This window comes from Nannospalax galili, unplaced genomic scaffold (genome assembly GCF_000622305.1).
Source record: "Nannospalax galili isolate Female #2095 unplaced genomic scaffold, S.galili_v1.0 scaffold472, whole genome shotgun sequence".
Lineage (NCBI taxonomy): Eukaryota > Metazoa > Chordata > Mammalia > Rodentia > Spalacidae > Nannospalax > Nannospalax galili.
Genome location: NW_008331487.1, coordinates 152,874 through 173,380, shown reverse-complemented (window position 1 = coordinate 173,380; position 20,507 = coordinate 152,874). Strand labels below are relative to the sequence as shown.

General features: G+C 44.7%; 1 non-coding gene across 1 annotated transcript; it reads left to right on the top strand.

The window, feature by feature from the left end:
• The first annotated feature begins 16,635 nt into the window (after positions 1-16,635).
• Positions 16,636-16,761, top strand: LOC115069107. Its single transcript, XR_003848413.1, has one exon. It is a non-coding gene; the product is annotated as a small nucleolar RNA SNORA40 (small nucleolar RNA).
• Positions 16,762-20,507: the final 3,746 nt, after the last annotated feature.

The following is a 20,507-nucleotide window of genomic DNA, read 5'->3' as shown; positions in this document are numbered from 1 at the left end:
GCCTGCAAAAAACCTTAAGTGGGTAGGCCAGGATCCGACTGACTAGCATAACGGTCCATGAACAATAGTTCTTGAGACAGAATTCCTCTCTTTATTTATATCCATCTGAGGTGAAGGACCCAGTTCCTTGGCTTCATTGCCAGTCAGCCTCTTTGACAACTGGCTCATTGGCTAAAAGGTACATGGTCTCAGAAGTATTTCAACTTGTCCTATAATCTTATCTTTACCAGATAATTCAGCAACAGAGGACCCTTGGAACTACCGTGGCCCACCTCCTCATGATTACCGACTCAACCAGGAAAATAACCCCTCTGGTTGTCCATGCTTGGCTAACCAAGTTAGGCAGAGACTAAGACCGTCACGGGCTGGCATTACCCATGCGGCTGCCCTTAATCATGACGCATTTTTAGCCAAGGGCGGGTAAGATGTCCCATGACAAGCACTCCTAAGACAGGACATGCACATGGCCAGGTGCATGGTCCAATGATGGGTGAAGGCTTGGTCAGAGGTGACACAACCTAAGACAGGCAAAAATGCATAAGATTAGAGGAAGGAGATAGCCATCTCTCCTCAGGGAGCCACCTATGAGATGAGTAACCCATGAAATAAAGTCAGTCTGGCCTTATAAAATAAAAATAAATAAAGGGGGAGATGTGGGGACCTAGGGACCTAAAGGCCCTGTCTTGCCAAGGTGGTGCCGAGAGGAAGTTACTGGGGTGTGGCCTGTCTTGTTTTGAAAGTCTGATGGATACTTCTACACTTCTGAGGTGTGCATGATCAGCGCATGATCATCCTTAAGATACACCCTCAGGTGGGAGGGGGATTTCCAGATGCCTTTATAAGCTCTGTAACACCTGCAATAAATGAGTTCCTGCTTGACTAGACTCTCAGTTGTGTCTGATTGTTCCCGGTGCTGGGGGTGGCAAGGGCTGGTGAATGGCATGCTTACTCATCCCTAGTCATCCTTGCACAGGGGTCGCAGGCTCGAACCCCCCACATGCTAGGACAAACAGTGATGGGACGCATGCCTGTGTTCTTATGGCACTTTCATGCTGTCATCTCTGTTGTATGTGTATGTTTCCTGCAGTGTCCTCAGAGACCCCAAGGCCAGAGGCCCTTTCTCTCTCATTCTGCATCCGCAGTGCTCAGTAAATAGCATTGACAGTGCAGGATTTGATAAAAAGCTGAACAGTCTCCTTTTTAAAAAAGTTGTGTGTGTGTGTACATGTGTGTGTGTGTGTGTGTGTGTGTGTGTGTGTGTGCTCAGATGTGCAAGTGGGGACATAACATATGCCATGGCACTTGTGCAGAGGTTAGAAGACAACCTCAGACGTCAGTCTTCACCTTCCACAGGGCCTCTCTATTGTTTGATGCTGCATACGCCAGGCTACCTGGCCTGAGAACTTCAAGAGAGTCTTCTGTTTCTGCCTCCCATCTAGCTATGGGCACACTCAGAACACAGAGGCATGCTACCATGTCTAAGGCTGTATGTGGGTTTTAGGGATTTAAAAATCCCTAAATTCTTACTTGGAAAGCATTTTACTGAGCCATCTCCCCAGCCCTGACAGCCTCTCTTTAACCACCTCATTTATGTGCCAGCTCTCTTGAGTACCCTCCCACACCCCTTGGTTATATCTTTCCTGCTCAGAAATGCACCGAGGACCTCATCTCTTCTAGATGAGCCCAAGACCTTCCTTTTGGAATTGTGCACAGAGGGCCCTGAGAGCGTCTGAAAGCAAATAAAATACTACAGGCTGTCTGAGGGTTAGATGCCTGAATTCCCCATCTTTTTGCCTCCAAGGGAATGTGTAGGGAGAGTGTTGTATTGTGTGTGTGTGTGTGTGTGTGTGTGTGTGTGTGTGTGTGGTGTTTCTGCATTGGCATGTGCATACATGCGTATTTGTGACTAATTCAACATGGTTTAGTGGAGACTGTGTCACAATCTTCAAATCAAGGACTGTAGATTCTAGTCTACCTGGTAATTTATTGCCATGTGGTCATGTGATCCCTTGGGTCCTCAATTTCCTCATCAGTGAAATGTTCTTAAATTTCTGCTTGTAAAAGTAACTGGAAGAAGCAGAGATGCACTGAAAGCATCTGGTATCTATGGTTTTGATGGCTTTGGTTAAAGCTACTGAGTTCCCCAGTGGCAATATGTGGGGGTCTGTGCATACCAGCACAGCACCAGGCTTTTACCTACCAGCTGGACCTGTCCAAGGGTTCCTTGAACCATGACAAGGTCAGACCAGAGCCAGGGGCATTGGCCAGCACTGCTGTAGTGATGCTATGATGTCTGTGCTGATTTCTTCTAACAGATCTTAAGAGTTCATGACTGGATAGTAAGCCATGCTGTGAGACTGAATCCACTTGTCTCCCCTGAAACTTGTGCCTAGAACCATTTGAAACACTGAGGTTTCTGAAGCCGAGGTCACAAAGGAGTCCTCTGAAGAGCTTGGGCAACCCCACTATGTTTCTTAAACTCTCATCTCCCTTCAGGTCCTGACCAGTGTCTTGGGATGGACACAAACCCCCAAAATGCCTAGTGTTTACTGTGCCTGTTAAGTTACAGGCGTGGCAACAGGCACAGTGTGTGTGCTACAGGTGTGTGCTATGGCATTTGACTAACATGGTGGGTCTCTGTAGTGATTCTCAGCCTGGGTGATCTTTGACCACAGAGGACAGTTTTTATTATCTGTAGACATTTTATTGATAAAATATACTTAATAATCTCAATAGATGTAGAAAAAGCATGTGACAAAAATCTGTAACTTTTGTTTGTTTGTTCGATGCTTGCTTATTTTGAGATAGATTCTCTTAGAGCTTAGGCTGGCCTGGAAATTTGTACATAGTTAAGGATGACCTTGAATTTTTTATTACCTTACCTCCACTTCCCAAGTGCTGAGGTTACAGACATCTGCAACCATGCCCAGTACCCATAACTAATTTTTAAATTAAAGAGAAGCTTCATAAAGTGCAAATAGAAAATTTCAACCTGATAACAGCTCTCTATGAAGTATACAGACCGTACCCCAGCTAATACTGAAGAACTTCGTTTGTCCTAACAGAAGAACAGATGAGTACGTTTGTTCACACCATCTATTCAGTATTACTCTGGAGGTTCCTGCTGGAGCAATCAGACAGGAAGAAGGAAAAGGAGAAAGAGTGATGATAAGAAAGAAGCAAAGGGTCGGGAGGAGAGAGGGATGGAGAGAGGAGACATATCCTTGATGACAAAGGAGGATACAAAATCATCTCTAGGGGAATGGAGAGATGGTTCAGTGGTTAAGAGTGCATGCTGCTCTTGCAGAGGGTCTGAGCTTGAATCCCAGCATTCACAATTGGCAGCTTACAACTGTTTGTAACTACAGCTCCTGAGGATCTGATGATCTCTTCTGGTCTCTGTGGGCATCCAAAGATCCATGTGCACACACACAAATACAAATAAAAAATATATCTTGGCAAAATTCTTGAGTTGCATATGATATGATCATGTGTCTAACATCCTTAGGGCTCTACTAGAAACTGAAAACTCTCAAATGAGGTCATCAAGGTTGCATAGCACAAGATCATAATTTAAAAACAAATAGATTTGTATATACTTGCAATGAACATTCCCCAAGTTAAATTATGAAAACAATTCACTTACAATACAGTATAGAAAGAAGAAATTACCTTGGAATAAATTTTACAAAAGCGGAACAAAAATTACATTGTGAAAACTATAAAACACTGTGAAAGGAATTCTAAATAAACAGAAAGGCATCTCATACTTGTGGATTGGAAGATAGCGTTGTCTACACAGCAATGTAGATTTTGAGCTTCATATTCAGTATAAGCCCCAGTTGTCATTATTTATTAATTATTGAAGAAACTGGCAAATCAATCCTAAAATTCAAGGGATCCAATATATCCAAAGAAAATCTTTAAAAAAGTAAAGTATAAAGTTGAGGAACTTACATTTCCACATTGCAAAACCTGCAGACATCAAGCTGATGACAGTTATGGAGACATCACAGTCACCAAGGTGTGGTGTTGGCAGGGCAGGCATGTCGACCAGTGGGATACAGCTGTGAGCAGGGAACTGAACCTGGGCAAGGATCTCCCAGTTGGCTAGTTCCTCCGAGGGGCAGGCCTGCCATGGAGCGTGGGCTAAGATGGAAGCCACCAGCTGCAAGTAGGATGGTGTGGGGAACTTACAGCCCCGTCCCAGCTCAAGGACAGAACCGACTGACTCTTGTGGATCTGGGGCGAGATTGTTGGCCCTGGATGTGTGAGCGAATGCTATCGATGACTATGGGCGTGGCATGGTCTGATATGGCAGGCTCTGAGCTGATGCTTGGCACTGGGTACTCATTCCTTTGTTAGTTAATAAATGCACACAAATATATATTATATGGTTTGCTTGATAGCACAAGAGACCTAGAGGGAATTCGGGTCACAGTGTGTCTGGTCAGTTGATATTTAAAGTGGGTGCCAAAGCCATTCAGTGAAGGAAAGAGCATTCCTTTAAAAAAATAATTTATTGAGAATTTTATACATGCATATAAGGTGTTTTGATCAAATCCATGCCCACTCCCTTCCCTCCAACTCCTCCCATATTTCCCCATCACTCTTTTCTGCTAACTTCATGTGTTCTTTTTTTTTTTTTTTAAATGGGACTTTAGGCTACTCTAACATTCCCCCTCTGAAGAAGTAACTCTAAAATCTTTTAAGGATAAGATAAGAGCTCCCAAATACTTTCGACATTTTTGGCCTTTGGTACAGAGTATGTTGCTAAGAGGCCCAAGAACATTTTGACTTTTATCCCAGAAACTGGCTACTTTTTTGGGGGGTCTTTTTACCCTAACTACCTAGCCAATTCCTACTTCCTATTCTTATCACACCATCCTCTGCAAAGGTTTCCCAACTCATGGATAGGGAATCAGGATGCAGACCACTCTGGCTTCTTCCATGCCCAAAGCAGGGTGAGGCAATTGGGGTACCCCATCAATGGACCTATCTAAAAGACTCCCAAATTGCATAACTCTTATCTGTATGGGGAAAAGAAAGTCCTTGACTGGTGGATAGGAGATGTGAAGGAGAAGTAAAGGCAAGAGTAATTACAAGTTCTAGACAGGGAACTAGAAGAAAGAACAGGACAATATTCAAATGGTCATATAAGAGTCCATTGGAATTCTTGACAAGAGCTTCCAAAAACATCCTTCTATTGGGTTCCTCCTCATTTTTCTTTTGTCTGCCATGGCTGGACTTGAGAGTGATGGATTCAGGATTTGGTTTCAGGTATTTTGAGAGCTGTTGGAGTGATTAGAATCAGTGTCAGTTCCCTCAAAGGTTTCTAGATAGGGGGAGAAAACAAATTTATCCATCATTTTAGAACAATAGCAGGTTGTCTCCCTTAGCTACAGGTGGGCATCACAGTATTGCAGATCAAGATTTGAAGTCTTACATCTGAGCAGCACTTTCTGATTAGGAACAGAATCATCAATGAGAAATAATTATCCAAATAAGTTTTTATATGGATTTAAGCCTAATGTCTGGGAAGTATAATCCCTTGAATTCTTAAAGAAATATACTGATCACTTTACCCTTTGGGTATACTTTCCTTTTGGGTGTTTAAGCCCATACAGTTGACCCAAATAAATCAATTTATTTTTACACTTAATGTCATTTGAGGATCTGTTCCTCAGGAGTCACATGGGCTTGGGAAGAGCCCCTGGCTTCTTTCTTTTACCAGTTCCATCTTTGTGAAGATAAGTAAGTCAAAGGTCCTGCTTGACCATGGCAGGCTTCACTTGGAAGCATGGAGTGAGTTGACCCTCCTCTTTGTAGGCAGGACACTGGTTCAAGTCCTTCTGGTGGCCTCCCTGATCAAGAGGACAGGTGACTCACCACAGTTATAGGCCATTTTGAGAAATGTTCCATAGTCGCCTAGAACTTAATCAACCTTGGAGGGCAAGGAGAAAAACTGTCCTTTAAGTCCCTCTGACCAGATTAGCACAGACCTCAAACTAGTATGGCTGTTAAACATCCAATAAGGTTAGTTCCACCAGTCTGGTACTTTTAATTATCATGTACTATGTAGATAAATCTTGGGTAAAAAACCAAATGTTCTCAGATAAACTTTAACTAGATATATATTTTGTTCCTTAAACTAGGTGGCTAAACTGTGACCTTAGAAATTTTAAGATTATGTATATATTATTTTTTTCTCAGCCTTTACATATCACAACAAACCTACACAGACCTTCATCACTTGCTTAGGCTTTCTCATTTTTATGTCTATTTTGAAAAATATCTCCATTCCCATATCTTTTAAACATCTTTTACTTTCTCATTTTCTTTTTTAATAATTATGAGACATTAACATAATAATAACATTAACGAATAAATTTTCCATCTGTTGTGAGAATTCTTTTCCTGGGGATACTAAGCAATGCTTATTCCCTTTTAAGGTTTTGGTGTCAAACCAATGTTTGATTAAAGTTTTACTGAGGAACCAATGAATTTGCTGAGCTTACTTACCAAGATAACTGAGGGGTTGCTGAGGTGTATGAATGACCTGTGGGTATGCACACTGGAAAGCCCTTACCCAGCACAGATCAACATTACTTTTAACCAATGATGGAGACAACTGAGTATTCACATGCAACAGTACGAAGTTGTGTACTTCCTCACACCATACATACATTGCCTCAAAATGACTGACAGACTCAATTGCAAAAGCCAAAACTAAAAACAAAACACAAAATCATAGAAAATATAGGAGTATACCTTTATGATCTTGAGTAGACAAGTCCCTACTAGACAGGTTACCAAAGTCCACACTAGATACATGTGGACACACAAGCTTGACTTGATAGGCCTTAACCATATATGACAGAATGCATGAAATCCTGTGGGTGGGCTCTGTGGGGTGCAAATGGGGAGGGGGTCTAGAAATGATTAAGATATATTCTATGAAATCCACAAAAATTCAATAAAATATGCATTAAAAATAACAAAAAACCTTTTGTGCTGCTCCTAGGATACTGTTAAGAATGGCTAATGATAACAGGATGTAAATTAAAAAGAATCTTTTGTTTTTATTTCTTTTTGTGTATGAGTGCCTGCATGTACGTAGGTATATCCGTGTTGTGCCATGCCCACGGAGGACAGAAAAGGGGTGTCAGATCCCCTGGAGCTGAAGTTACAGATGGTTTTTAGCTGTCCTGTGGGTGCTAGGATTTGAACCCAGGTTTATCTGCAAGAACAACCGGTGCTCTTAACTGCTGAGCTATCTCTCCAGCCCCAGGATGGAAGTTCTTATAAGGAACTTGTATGTAGAACAGAGAAAGAACTCTTACAAGGCACTGTAGATGGCTAGCAGCAGGCACAGGGAAGATGTTCATCACCATTCACTGTAAGACAAACAAAAGATAAAACACTGAAGAACTTAGTCCACATCTACTAAGATTATAATAAGTACAGACCATAACAATATTGAGAGGCACCGGGAGATACTGGAACCCTCATACACTGCTGGTGGGAATTTAAAATGGTATCACTTCTGTGGACACTAGTCTGGAAGCCTTGAGAAGGTTAAATGTAGGATCACTGCATGATTCATCAATTCCACTTCCAGGTACCTAGCCAAGAGAAAAGAAATGAATATCGACACAAAATCTTGCTTATGAATGCTTATTGCAGCATTATTTATAACAGTCAAAGGTAGAAAAATTCAACGAAGAGACCTAGGGCACACAGCACCGTGTCCTGAAGATGGAAGGTGTTTCTGAGCCACACAAAACTGATTTTGTGTTCAGGCTCAGCTGCAGAAAAGTGGACCATGGGGGAGCCACGTGGACCTCTGTGGGGTTACATCACTTGCCAATTCAGAGGGGAAGCTGATGTGAAGTTCTGAGCTCAGTGTCTGGTCCTCAGTGTCTGTCTGTTCCCTCCCTTTTCCCTAATGATGGCGATTCTGCTGTTTCTCTGTGCACCTGGAGGAGATTATTTCAACACTGGAGGCAAGCTCATTCATTATCTTACAGTAATGAGAGTGGAGACAAAGCAGCAGGTTTTCAGAGAAGATCCTTCTGTTTTCAAGTAGGCTTGCAAATCTCCCGGATCCAGTGTTGCTCTAGCCGGTTGCCAGGAGCCTGGGAAGAGGAGAGCAAGGCAGACAGGGCCTCTGATGGGTTTTCTGGACAGCCAAGCTAGACTGGGGACGGCTCAAGGCCATAATGCAGGCTGGACCTGGCCCAGGCCTGGCTCCCACTCATTTGGACTTCCCACTGGGTTCAGGCTGCTCCTTCATCGTTGCTGGCACATCTCTCTGCCTCAGAACACAGTATTCTGATAAATCCAATCAGTGCTCAGAGTCCTTGGGAGGTCAAGGAGCCTGGGGTCCAAGTGTTATCTATAAAGTGACAGTAGCCAGATGCTGTAGAGGCGCCAGAGCCAAGGGGAAAATAAGACAATAAATGAAAGGGCCAGAAGCCCAGATTCCTCTCCCGTGTCTGGCCCAAAGAGGTGGAGGAAAAGCCAGCAGTCCCACTGGATCTCACTCTTATTTGGAGGGGACCCCTCAGCCAGCATTGAGTACCTACTGTATGCATTCCAACTCTGTTTAGGAGGGTCCAGGGAGAGGTAGCCAGAGGGCCAGCTGTCAAGAGGAGGAGGAGGAGGAGGAGGAGAAGAAGGGGGAGAAGAAGGAGGAGGAGGAGGAGGAGAAAGAGGAGTGGATTTACATAGCATTCAAGGTGCCTAGCTTTTTGCAGATGGAAAATTGACTTTATGGATCCATAGCATCTGATGGGATGCATTGACCTCAGAGCAAACAAGCCATAATAAGAGCTTACAACAAACTATTATATGTTAGGTTTCTCCCACATGCAGGCCACTGAATAGGTCTTTTGTGTATGTAATCTTATTTAAATAAAATATCACCTTTCTTTTGACAAATAGAGAAGGCAAGGTGCTAAGAGATGAGTGATTTGCTAGTTTGTCACAATAGGCCAGTGGTGGACATGGACTCTAATGCTATCTCTCATGTTGATCCTCTTTGGAGCAGCACACATGGGTTACCTGTGAGGGCTAGGGCTGCAATGTCAGCTTGGCAAGATGTAAGTGAACCCAGGAGGGTCAGCCAGGGAAAGACAGAGGAAGGAGGTGCAGTTCTGGAAGGAGTCGGGTGGACAGCTCTGGAGCCTGTTCAGTGCTGATGCCCTCTACTGGAAGCCTATGCCAGTCAGCTCTTTGGGGTGTGTAGGACCCAGTGTGGAGGAGGATATATGCACAGCGTTTTGGTACTAGAATACTCACACTCAGGCAGGCCGTTTGACCTCACTGTGTTCCTGCATTCATCCTATGGTGGAGACTCTGGTCAGCCCACTTCCCCAGGACTGTGCAATAAGGTTGTTTCTTCACCCACAGTGCTTACTTAGCACTTGGTCTGGTAGGAAATAGACTTCATACTCAGAGACATTCTTGCTTTCTGACTTCAAAATAAGTTCAAATGCATCCAATCCGTCATTTTATTCCTGAAAGATCCACCATGAAGTATGAGAGGAGAATGGAACATTTTCTCCTGGCTATGTTTTTGTCCAAGACCAGGTCACTGGACAGTGGCAGATCTATCAGTTCACATTTGGAAGTCGGTGAAGGGCAGGAAACTGACCCCTGAGGAGATGTTTTGAAGAGAGAGAGAGAGAGTCTTCAGTAAGGACCGATGTTGGAGAAGCTGCTGGGCCATTGTTCATGCTTTTCCAGATTTAAGCTGTCCAGCATTTCTTCTAAATTGAAACAGTCCCTCCTGGGGAAGCAAAGAGGCTCATAAGATCTCACAAGCCTTGGGAAGCTCATGAAAGTTTCAAGATCCACAAGGCTTCTCCCCACAGTTATATAAGTAGTAACAGATGTTGAGGAGAGGAGATGCTCCAACTGGTGAGATTGCCTGCAAGTTCTGCAGGGAGCTTTGGGCATGCAGCTTCTGTCATAACCCCACTGGGGAAGATTTTGTTGATGGCAGCCTGTGTTCTTCTAAGTAACTCCAGTCAACTCATTGGTTCATCAAGCTAGACTTAGGTAGACTGACCTACCTGAGGTGTATAGATGCTTGCTCAGATCTCCCCAGGAGAAGCCACATATCAGTGGATGTACTCAACATGGAGACTTTGGCCTCATGCCTGCTTTATGGGAACATCTACCAGAAACACTTTAGGGGAGTTCCTGAGGGAGTGGCTTCCTGCCAGCAAGGCACTAAAATCAGGAAGCTGAGGGAGTGGCTTCCTGTCAGTAAGCCTGCTGCTCACTTTTTTCTGTTATGTCTTTGGAAGAATGTGTGTCCATGCAGATCCTTTTCTACCATTAACTAATGTCTACATGTACATCCTATGTGAGTTCATCTGTCACATGATTGTATCCAAACAGCAAAGAATGGTGGGAAGTTTATTTAGAAGACCGTATTTACTTCAGAGAGAACCATCCTCAGAAACAGTCATTGGAAGTTGCCGAGAACTAACCAGTCAGGTCATATCGGCTTCCACCAGGACACAGGGAACTTGGTTGATCATGGAGGCCGGTGAGGAGGGGGGAAGCTTGGTCAGATTCCTAGTGTCTCTGGTGACAGCCCTGTGTTGCTTTTGGAGGTGCCAGATATCTGAGGGGCAACTCAATCAGCTCCAGAACCCCAGAGATCTTGGATTGCCTTTTCAATCCTCCCACCTCCCAGAAAACTGATGTTCAGGCACTTGGCCAGTCACCTTTGGACCATGCACATGCACCAAAACATTTATTTCTTTGACATTAGAGGTACTTGGCTCCTACCTTACCCCAGACCCTACATTAGACCCCCCCCAAATGTAGTTAAGAATAATCAGTGATTTCTTATTCATTCTTCAGTGGTATTCTATGAAGGGTGTCAATCAGCTTTGCATCACTATAACAAAATGCTTGAGGTAATTAACAGATAAAGAGAAAATGCTCACTTTGGCTCACAGTTTTGGATGTTCCAGTCCATGATTGATAGACTTTGTTGTGTTGAGTTTCTGGTGGGAATGTTGGGTGGCAGTGGCAAGGAGTATGTGGTAAACTGCTTACTTCATGCCCATGAGGCAAAAGAGATGCCTTGTGTGAGATCTTGCAATCCCTTTCAATGATCTAAAGACCTTTCACTAGATCCTACCTCCTAAAGGTTCTACTACCTCTCATCACAGTAGGGACCAAGACATGAATACATAGACCTGTGGTTATCCAAACCATAGCATGGAGGAGTAAGAAGCAGATCAAACCAGCACAAGCATAGTGTCTGGGATGGAAATGTGTTTAGGAGACATTTGAGCTGAGGCTAAAAATTAGAGCTTACTTAGCAAGTAGATGAGAATAAAAGTGTGGAATTCACTGGAGCTGTTCATCCCAGTATTACCTACTCTCCTTGGTGTAAGGAAAGGATTGCATTCCCATGCTCCCTGGAGAATTTTGGCCAATGTAATCTGAGCTCGGTGGAAAGCTGAGTTGATTGTGTGTTTTCCATATTTTCGTCCTTTTGCTGTGATAATCATGGAAGCACATGCTTGGATGAAGCCTCTCTTAGCTTGAATTATAAAGTCAGTACAACAGGGATACAGTCATTCCACCTCATCTTCCTAGTGACAAAATTGGGCATATGGATGAGATTTAGGGGATGTTTGTTTCTGCAGCATCACTTTGCTAACCTTGACTAATCTGTAAAGGTATCACCAAAGTTGAGAAACAATATGTGGAGGTAAGAATAGACTCTTGCCTATCAAGAGCTTAGGGTGGCTCTTGAATAAAGCATGACACCAGAAAAAGGGCACCAGGACATGGCTCACAATGCTTTATAGAAGAGCTATATCCTTATCCTATGAGCATTGAGGGGACTTTGGATGTGTATTTTAAAATCACCCCAGCTTCAACATGGAGAATGAAGGGCCCAGAGGAACCCTGCATTTTAACAGTGCAGGAGAAAATAAATGGAATAACTTATGCCAGAGTGGAAAGGAGGAGACACATGCAGGGAAATTAACAAGAGAGACCCTATCAGGCCTGGTGAGTAATTGTATGTAATGATGAGGGAGAAGAGAGAGAAAAGTCCCACCCTGGAGCCTATGTCCTTTTCACTCACTTAGCTAGTCTGTATTTGATAAATGTTTTCAGTTACCATCTCATTTGATCCTCAAAATTGCCTCTCACTTAGAATGAGCAAATATCTTCTTTATAAACTAAGAAACTGAGTGTCAGAGAGCAACAGAAAGACTTGCTGGAAAGTCACTTTTGAACCTCAAGCTTCTTCAAGTTCTCCTTTCTCAAAATCACCTGACCTTTCTCACAAGCTTTAGGGGAGGAAGTGGGAATGTTGGTGGGAGGATGTTAGAACAAGGCAGAAAGGTGTTGTAGTGGGTGGAGCTGTTCGTGTTTTTCTTTTTTGACGGTAGTTATTCAGCTGATTTATCTACAAGTGTCCAGGCATATGTTGTTCACATAAAAAGCAATATGCTTGAAGGAAGCCCCATATACCAAAGTCTGGATTTATAAGACTCAAATGAGTGATTTTCATTCCATTGTAAAAGTTTTTTTCCTTCTCATTCTATCAAAGTATTCTTCACAGGCATCTTTAAAAGAGCAATCTTGGTCTCCCTTGATGCTTTTAAAAGACATTTTACTAGCATTCCAGTGCTTAGTAATGCACGCACCGGTGGAACTGTGCCAGCATGAGACATCATTGATTCAGTATTTCCAGTTGCCTTCATAGACACATGGAGTAAAGCTAATTATTTGTTTTAAAATGGCCTAATTTCCTCCAGTCAAACCCAGGGCAAAACCCATGCAAAACCTTGAGGATTTGGAGGGAAGCAGCTGGGATCTGGCTAGCACCTCCCTCCCCTGGTTCACTCTGCTCTTCTGCTAACTGTGAAGATGAACAAGTCCCTGACTTGACACTATGAGTAGGTGCCCCTCTAGTTATGATGGGGCTATGTCCTGTGGGACCCATCATAGGGAGAAAATGCATGTGATACTCTAGGTCTATGAAACACGACAGGTCAACCCAGCCTATCAGAAGCATGATCAGTGCACTTATGTTTGTCTACAGATGAGAAAATCATCTGACACAAATCCTGCTTTGTAACAAAATGCTGAGTATCTCATGGAATTTTTTGAATGATGTACTGAAGATAAGAACAGAGTGGCTCATCGTAAGCTGAAAGCACCACGGCAAACCATCATAACTTGGGGCCTGTGCATTTATTTCTCTAATTATTTTCCTGACTGTTAAATTTATTGTTAAGCTGCTAAAGGCTTTCTAAATCATAATATTGCACCAAAACTCCAAATGAAAACAAAAGCAATGGTTTGCGATGTGGGGTTCTGTCCCCCTGACCATTGCTTTTCTTTTTTAGAAACCTCTGAGAAACCAAGCTTCAGAGGAAACAGGAAGTCACGGGGCTGTGTGGTCACCCTGGTGCCTTCTAGCACACCTTTGAAGGTGTCATCGCTAACCTACATCAGCCACTTAGCACTGAGAACTATGGTAGGTACCATAACTACTTCACATCTCTGTTTGCCCATCTGCAAAGTGGGGGCTCTCATATTGCATTTGGAAGGTTCTGATAAAAAAATCCACTACATATTTATAATACATACATGTTTAGTATGTAGGTTTAAAACACACACATACACATACACACACACATACACATGCACACACATGGACATTTACCCAGTACTAAATACTATGCTAGGACTATGTAAAGCATTTGTGCATCACTCATTTAATTCTTGCAGCATCATGGATTGAGTAATTTTACCTTGTTTGAACATGAAAAGAATCGGATTGAGAGACTGAGCAACTTGGTGAAGGTTGAAAGGCTGGGAGATGACAGATAAGAACTCAGAAGTTTGTTCATACTGACTAGAGACATGGTCTGAAAATTGAATAGGATCTTCCAAGGAGGCAAATGACAGACCTGAGAATGTCCATTTGAAGCCAAGAGTGGTGTGGGCTTAGAGTCACCGAGTGGGCAGTCAGTCCTCACTGTGGTCTTTGGCATATGCCTCTGCCTTTCTAACTCACTTTGGCAATCGGGTTGTTCTCACCACTCTGGGTTTTTTTAGAATCTGATAGGCAAGGGGAGTGGGTCTCTGTGGAAATGAAGCAGCAGAAATCCCAGGGAGCATGTAGTATTTAGATGCCATGCTTAGGACTGCAGGATCCCAGGACCTTAGTTTTTATGTCTCTGAAGCTCCCTCAGAGGGAAGATGTGTTATCCAGCTTTTGCTGCAACGACAGTCCCCAGGTGTCCGTGAATTCCAAACTTGAGCCTGTACCAAGATCATTTTGGGTAAGCAGGCAGAAGACACAGCTCGTCAGTGGGCTTGAGGCTCTACTTTAGGCTGCCCTGTATTCAGGTATGCTCTACCTGTTGTTTACTCCAGGACTCAGGCTGAGGGGATAATGGTGACCCCATGACCTTCTAGAAGCACAGGGTTGAAACCCGAGAGCCTAAGCTAAACTGTCCATGTGCATGCTATGCTCTTCTAACCTGGCAGCTGTCTCATTCCATTGGTCAACAGAAGACATGGGTCTGAAGCAAGTGCTAGTGGAGTGGGTGAAATGTTCTTTTGTCATGGGAGCAATGGAAGGGAGGCATGACTGTGCAGTAGAAGTTCGCATTCCTATTGGACAGATCAGGAGATGGAAGGGCAGAGGAGCTCCCTGAGTCATACAACATGAAACAATGGCAGAGCGGAGGCTTGAACAGAGCAGGTCTGGATTGGGAAAGTGGTGGTGGGCACAGGACTGGACAGAACGCTGTGATGACAAGTATCATTGGATACTTAGAAGGCCAGTGAGAGAAGGGACAGTGAGTTCTGAGTCTAGACTCATCTGCAACTGACTCTTGATCTTGTCTGCCATTGAACTGTCTTGAGAAGGCACTTACCTCTATGAGCCTCAGTTTCCCCTTTGGATGAACAGGTGTTAACACTTAGCCTTCAACACTGTAGGGGGAGTTAGGAGTAGCTCAGGCCAGGTATGAATAGGAGGGTACCCACAAGAAGGGAAAAAAGCTGAATTTTTTATTATTATTACTCTTATTTTATGTGTATGAGTCTTATAGCTGCATGTATGTAAGTGCACCAGAGTTGTGTAATGCCTGTGAGGTCAGAAGAGGGCGTTAGATCTAAACTGGAGTTATACCCACCATGTGGGTGCTGGGAATTACTCTTATTTTATGTGTATGAGTCTTATAGCTGCATGTATGTAAGTGCACGAGTTGTGCAATGCCTGTGAGGTCAGAAGAGGGAGTTAGATCTGAACTGGAGTTATACCCACCATGTGGGTGCTGGGACTAGCAAGAGCAGCCTGTGCTCTTAACCACTGAGCCATCTCTCCAACCCCAACACGTGAACTTTTAAAAGAACGATGAAGATGGAGAGGCCAGTGGAAAAGGCCGAGGCACCGCTGCCTGCTTGTCTCATCACTGACACTGAAGAAACCCACCGGCTCCAGGCCTCACACCCTTCTTCCTTTTCAGCTGGACTGGGTGATGATGTCTTCTGATCCTGTAGCCAGAAAAATCCCTGAACAGGAGCATGGGGCGTCTAACTTTGTGTTCTCTCGGGCCTTGTCTCAGTATTCTATCAGGACAGGCTTGGGAGCTTGCCACTTCCTACATGCTCAGTAAACACTATGAATTGCGTTCTTACCAAGATTTACAACCTCAGTTCCTTCCCTGGGAACAGAGACTTGGGCGTCTTTCAACTACCCGATAAGACTTTAGTGAATTTGGTTTTTCCTTGGCATGCTTTGCACCAAAAGCTATTTTCTCTCCTGTCATCTGTCAACAGAAGTGTGAGCCATTATAACTGGTTGAGATGTACCAGGGCTATGCAGAGATAAGAGCTTCCTGTTTGGTGTCACAATCTGTCCATCAGCCAAGCTTGAGGAGCCCGTCACAGGATATTCATTAATTTCTTCATTTTTGTCATCTCTTCCTGTGACATAAATACATGTAAATCAGCAGGGTTATTAGCCAGTCAATAACCTCTCTCCATCTTTTATTAAATTTTATTTATTGTTTTTATTTTATGCGTATGAGCATATTGCCTGCATGTATGTAAGTGTACCTGTGTCGTGCAATGTCCGTGGAGTCAGAAGAGGGCATCGGATTCTCCTGGAACTGGAGTTACAGACTGTGGCCATGTGGGTGCTAAGAATCAAACCCGGGTCCTCTGCAAGAGCGGCCAGTGCTCTTAACTGCCGAGCCATCTCTCCAGCCCCTTATTATATCTTAATTGTGGACTTTCAGTTAAAGAGGCAGTTTGTAATCAGACACACAGTTCAATTAATCTCACTGACAACTTGCTGTGGGTCAGCCACAGCTACAGACGCACATTTTTCCAGCTTGTGTTTCCAGCATCCACTTCCTCTTTTCCATGGAGAAGTTCACTGGTGGCTCAGCGCTGGAGCTGCTTCTGCCCTGTCAAAACACATTCTGTCTGTGGGGCTGATCGCATCCCTGGCTTCAGAGGCTAGACATATCAGCTGTGCTGACTGCAACAATGTATATTCCTGGTAGCAAATGATGCTTTGTGAGTACAGGAGTAGATTCATGCTAATTAGAAAGCAGGACTCAAAGTACTTTGTGTGTGTCTGTTCAACTGGTGGACAAAGGCATGATAGAAAGGTACAAAAATAAATCCTCTTTTGCAACCCAGAACTCACTGTTCAGTATGAGTTTTGATGCATGCAAGAAGAACTCTGATAGGACAGGCCAAAGTGATGCTGTTGAGAGAAAAGATGGTGTAAGAATGAGGTACACCACAGGCTGCCGGCCTCAAGGCTGGGGTGCAGACTCCCAAGAGACTGAATGTATGCGATGGGCCATGTGAGGAACCTTATCACACAAGATGAATATTTACCTCACCATAGATGCTTCTACACTGATCTCAAAGTTCTCAACTCAGGACTTGGCAAGTAAGAAGGAAAATAATTGGGGAGCCAAGATGGTGGAGCTGTACTGGCCTGGCCACCCACGCACATTGGCAAGATGGAACCTGGCTGCCCAGAAGCACCTGGTGGGGCAGAGCTGAGCTGGGCTGTCCACCCATGAGCCCTGGTGGCATCCATGGTTGGCTGTCTACATCATCACCCAGTGGCTGAGACCTGGTTGCAAAAACTTTAGGAATCTAAATCTTTAGTCTGCAGATTTCAGAAAATAACTTAGAGGACACTGGTATAAAGCTGTCCTGTGAAGCTGGGAAACAATCCATTTGCCACTCAGAGAATCTCAGGTTGGAGGCCCATGAGCTAATCACTGCCTTTGGTGAGGACCTAGCTTCTGCTTTTACCCACGATAAAACCCTGTGGGGAATCAACCTGTTGGAGAATGCTTTGGTCCACGGTGGGATCATTATGCTGAGTGAGGCCCCAAAACTCCCAAAGTGTAACCTGTATGCAAGAGCTGTGAACAGCTAACTTTGAAGAGGAAAACCAAGTAGTTCTGATTGCTGAGAAAAAGAGAAATTCCTCCTCGACATCCTAAGCAGTGTGCAAGAGAAACAAAAAAACAGTGAAAATCCCATTCCAAGAAAGCTGAACATATTCTGATCCAAAATCACATACAAAGGAAAGGGAATGGGTCCTTACTCTGGCACACCTCTGTGTAAGAACTGTAAATCACTCAGACACTAATGAGATATGACTTCTCTGGTACCCAGCTCAGAGGTGTTATGTAAGATGGTTGGAGTTTTCATTTGCTAATATAAGACATGCAGTAGGGTGGGGAAGTTGGGGGTGGTAGCATGGGGGTGAAGATGGGGAAGGGGGTCTGAATATAATAAAAATTCCTTATATGACATTCTTGAATCAATAGAATTTCTCTTTTAAAGAAGTAAGAAAACAGGACTCACATTGGAGAGTTTATTAGAACTTTCAGGAGTGAATGTAGTTTCATCCAAATGGACGCTGACTAGAAACAGGACTGTGAGCAGTCTCCCGGCTACCATGACGTGAAACCAGTTTGAGACAGAACAAATATAGAAGACAGAAGCAATGTGAGGAAAATGAGACCAGGTTTGGGAAACAGGGTTTAAATGCTGGGTTGAGCCTTGCCTGAAGCAGGCAAGTGTCTCCCCCCTCCCTCTCTCTCTCCCTGCCTCCCTCCCTGCCTCTGTCCCTCTCTCCCTGCCTCCCTCTGTCCCTCCTCCCTCCTCCCTCCCTCCTTCTCTCCTTCCTTCCTTCTGTTCCTCCTTCCCTCCTCCCTCCCCCCTTCCTTCCTGGCTTCCAATGTGCCTCCCACCCTCCCTGTCTGTTTTCTTCTTTTCCTCCTTCAGTCCTTCCCTTCTTTCTCCTTTCTTTTCTGTTTTCTTTCTTTGGGGTGTGTGTGTGTGTGTGTGTGTGTGTGTGTGTGTGTGTGTGTGTGTGTGAAGTGTGCATGTAGGTACATGTGATCCTTCATACACAGAAACCACAGGATGTCGGGGGTCCTGGTCTATATTGTCTTATTCCCTTGATAGAGGGTCTCCCATTGAATCTCAAGCTAGGCTGGCAGCAAGTCAGCCCCAGTAATCCTGTCTTCACCCCTCCACCCCCACAGCACAGGAGTTACATGAGTGTGTGCCTATGCTCAGATTTCTATGTGGGTGCTAGGCATTTGAACTCAGGTCCTCATGCTTGTCTAACTAGTGCTCTTACCCACTGAACCATGTCCCCAGCCCTTTTTCTTCCTTCCTTCCTTCTTCCCCGTTTCATTTCCTTCCTTTCCCCTCCTTCCTCTCTCCCCTCTTGTCTCCTTCTGTCCTGTCTTCTTCCCGTCCCTCTTCTCTTGGCTAAGTTTTATATCTGATAACTGAAAATATCATAACTAATGTAGATATATTGTCAATTTAATCATCGGAATGGCTCTGAGGTTAGATATTCTTGGCCCATTTGTAGATGTTACATGTGGTTTGCAGGGTCAGATAACTCTGTGGTGGTACACTGTAAGTCATGTTGAAGGTCCCTGTCTTCACCCTATTTCATTATGCAAGGAAAGAGCCAGTCACCAAAGGCCAGGAGCAGTTTTTACGGAACTGAGCCGAATCCACTGAATTCCTTTTTTAAGAAAAGTTAGCAAGGGGCTGGAGAGATGACTCAGCAGTTAAGAGCACTGACTGCTCTTGCAGAGGACCTGGGTTCGATTCCCAGCACTTACATGACAACCATGTGTAACTCCAGTTCCAGGGTATCTGACACCCTCTTCTGACCTCTGCAGGCATTGCACAACATGGGTGCATTTACATACATGCAGGCAATCCCCTCTTAAACAAAAATAAAAATAATAAATAAAATATTTTTTTAAAGTTAGCAGATGAAGTAATGGACAATGTCTGTTGCAGCACTTTCTATGTGTGTGTCATGTTCTTGGTTCTTTCCATCCCCTTCCCTCTACCTCTACCCCCTCTCCCCCACCTTCTCTTACTCCTTCCTCTGCTTCTCTCTTCCACCCCCTCCTCTCTGCCCTCTCCCCTCCCCTCTCCCCTGGCCATCCTCCCCACCACTCCCCTCTTCCAGCATCCTGTCCCCTTCCCCCATCCCCTCCCTCTCCCCCCTCACTTCCCCTTTCCCCTCTCCCATTCCCCTCCCACTGTTCCCTGTTCCCTCCCCTTCTCTCCCTCCTCCCCTCCACTCCTCCCACTTTCATCTGCCTCCATTGTCCCCTCTGGCTCTCGCTCTGCCTGTGTCCTCCCCCTTCCCTCTCTCACACTCCCCCTCCTGTCCTCTCCCCTCTCCCACACTCTTTCCTGTGTCCTCTCTGCCCTCTCCCCTCCCATCTCCCAGCCCAGCCCCCTTGCCCACCATTGCTGTCCCTGTAGTCTCCAAACACTCCCAGCTTCTGCTCTTTCACTTGATAGAGGGTCTCCCATTGAATCTCAAGCTAGGCTGGCAGCAAGTCAGCTCCAGTAATCCTCCTATCTTCACCCCTCCACCTCCACAGCACAGGAGTTACATGAGTGTGTGGTGCCTCTATTTAAGATGAGCCTCATTGTTTCTTTGCTGCTGCTTCATTCAATCCCTTCCTGTCCAACTTTCTTTTCCTCTCTCTTTCCAGCTCTCTTTTCCCCGGTCTCCTTTCTCCTGTCTTTTTCCCTCATTTTTGCTCTCTCTCTCCCCCATCTCTACCTCGTTCCTTGTCTCCCAGCTCTTCCCCTCACCCTTCTTTCCTCTTCTCCCCTCTCCCACACTCTTTCCTGTGTCCTCTCTGCCCTCTCCCCTCCCCTCTCCCAGCCCAGCCCCCTTGCCCACCGTTGCTGTCCCTGTAGTCTCCAAATACTCCCAGCTTCTGCTCTTTCATGTCTTCCATTTCTCTTTTTAGTCTCCTCCCTCCTCCCTCCCTTAGTACTGCTTCCTCCTTTTCTAGGTCCCTTTTGTACTTTCATGTCATACACACGCACACACACAGACACACACACACACACACACACACACACACACACATACACACAACACACGATAGAGCACGCACGAT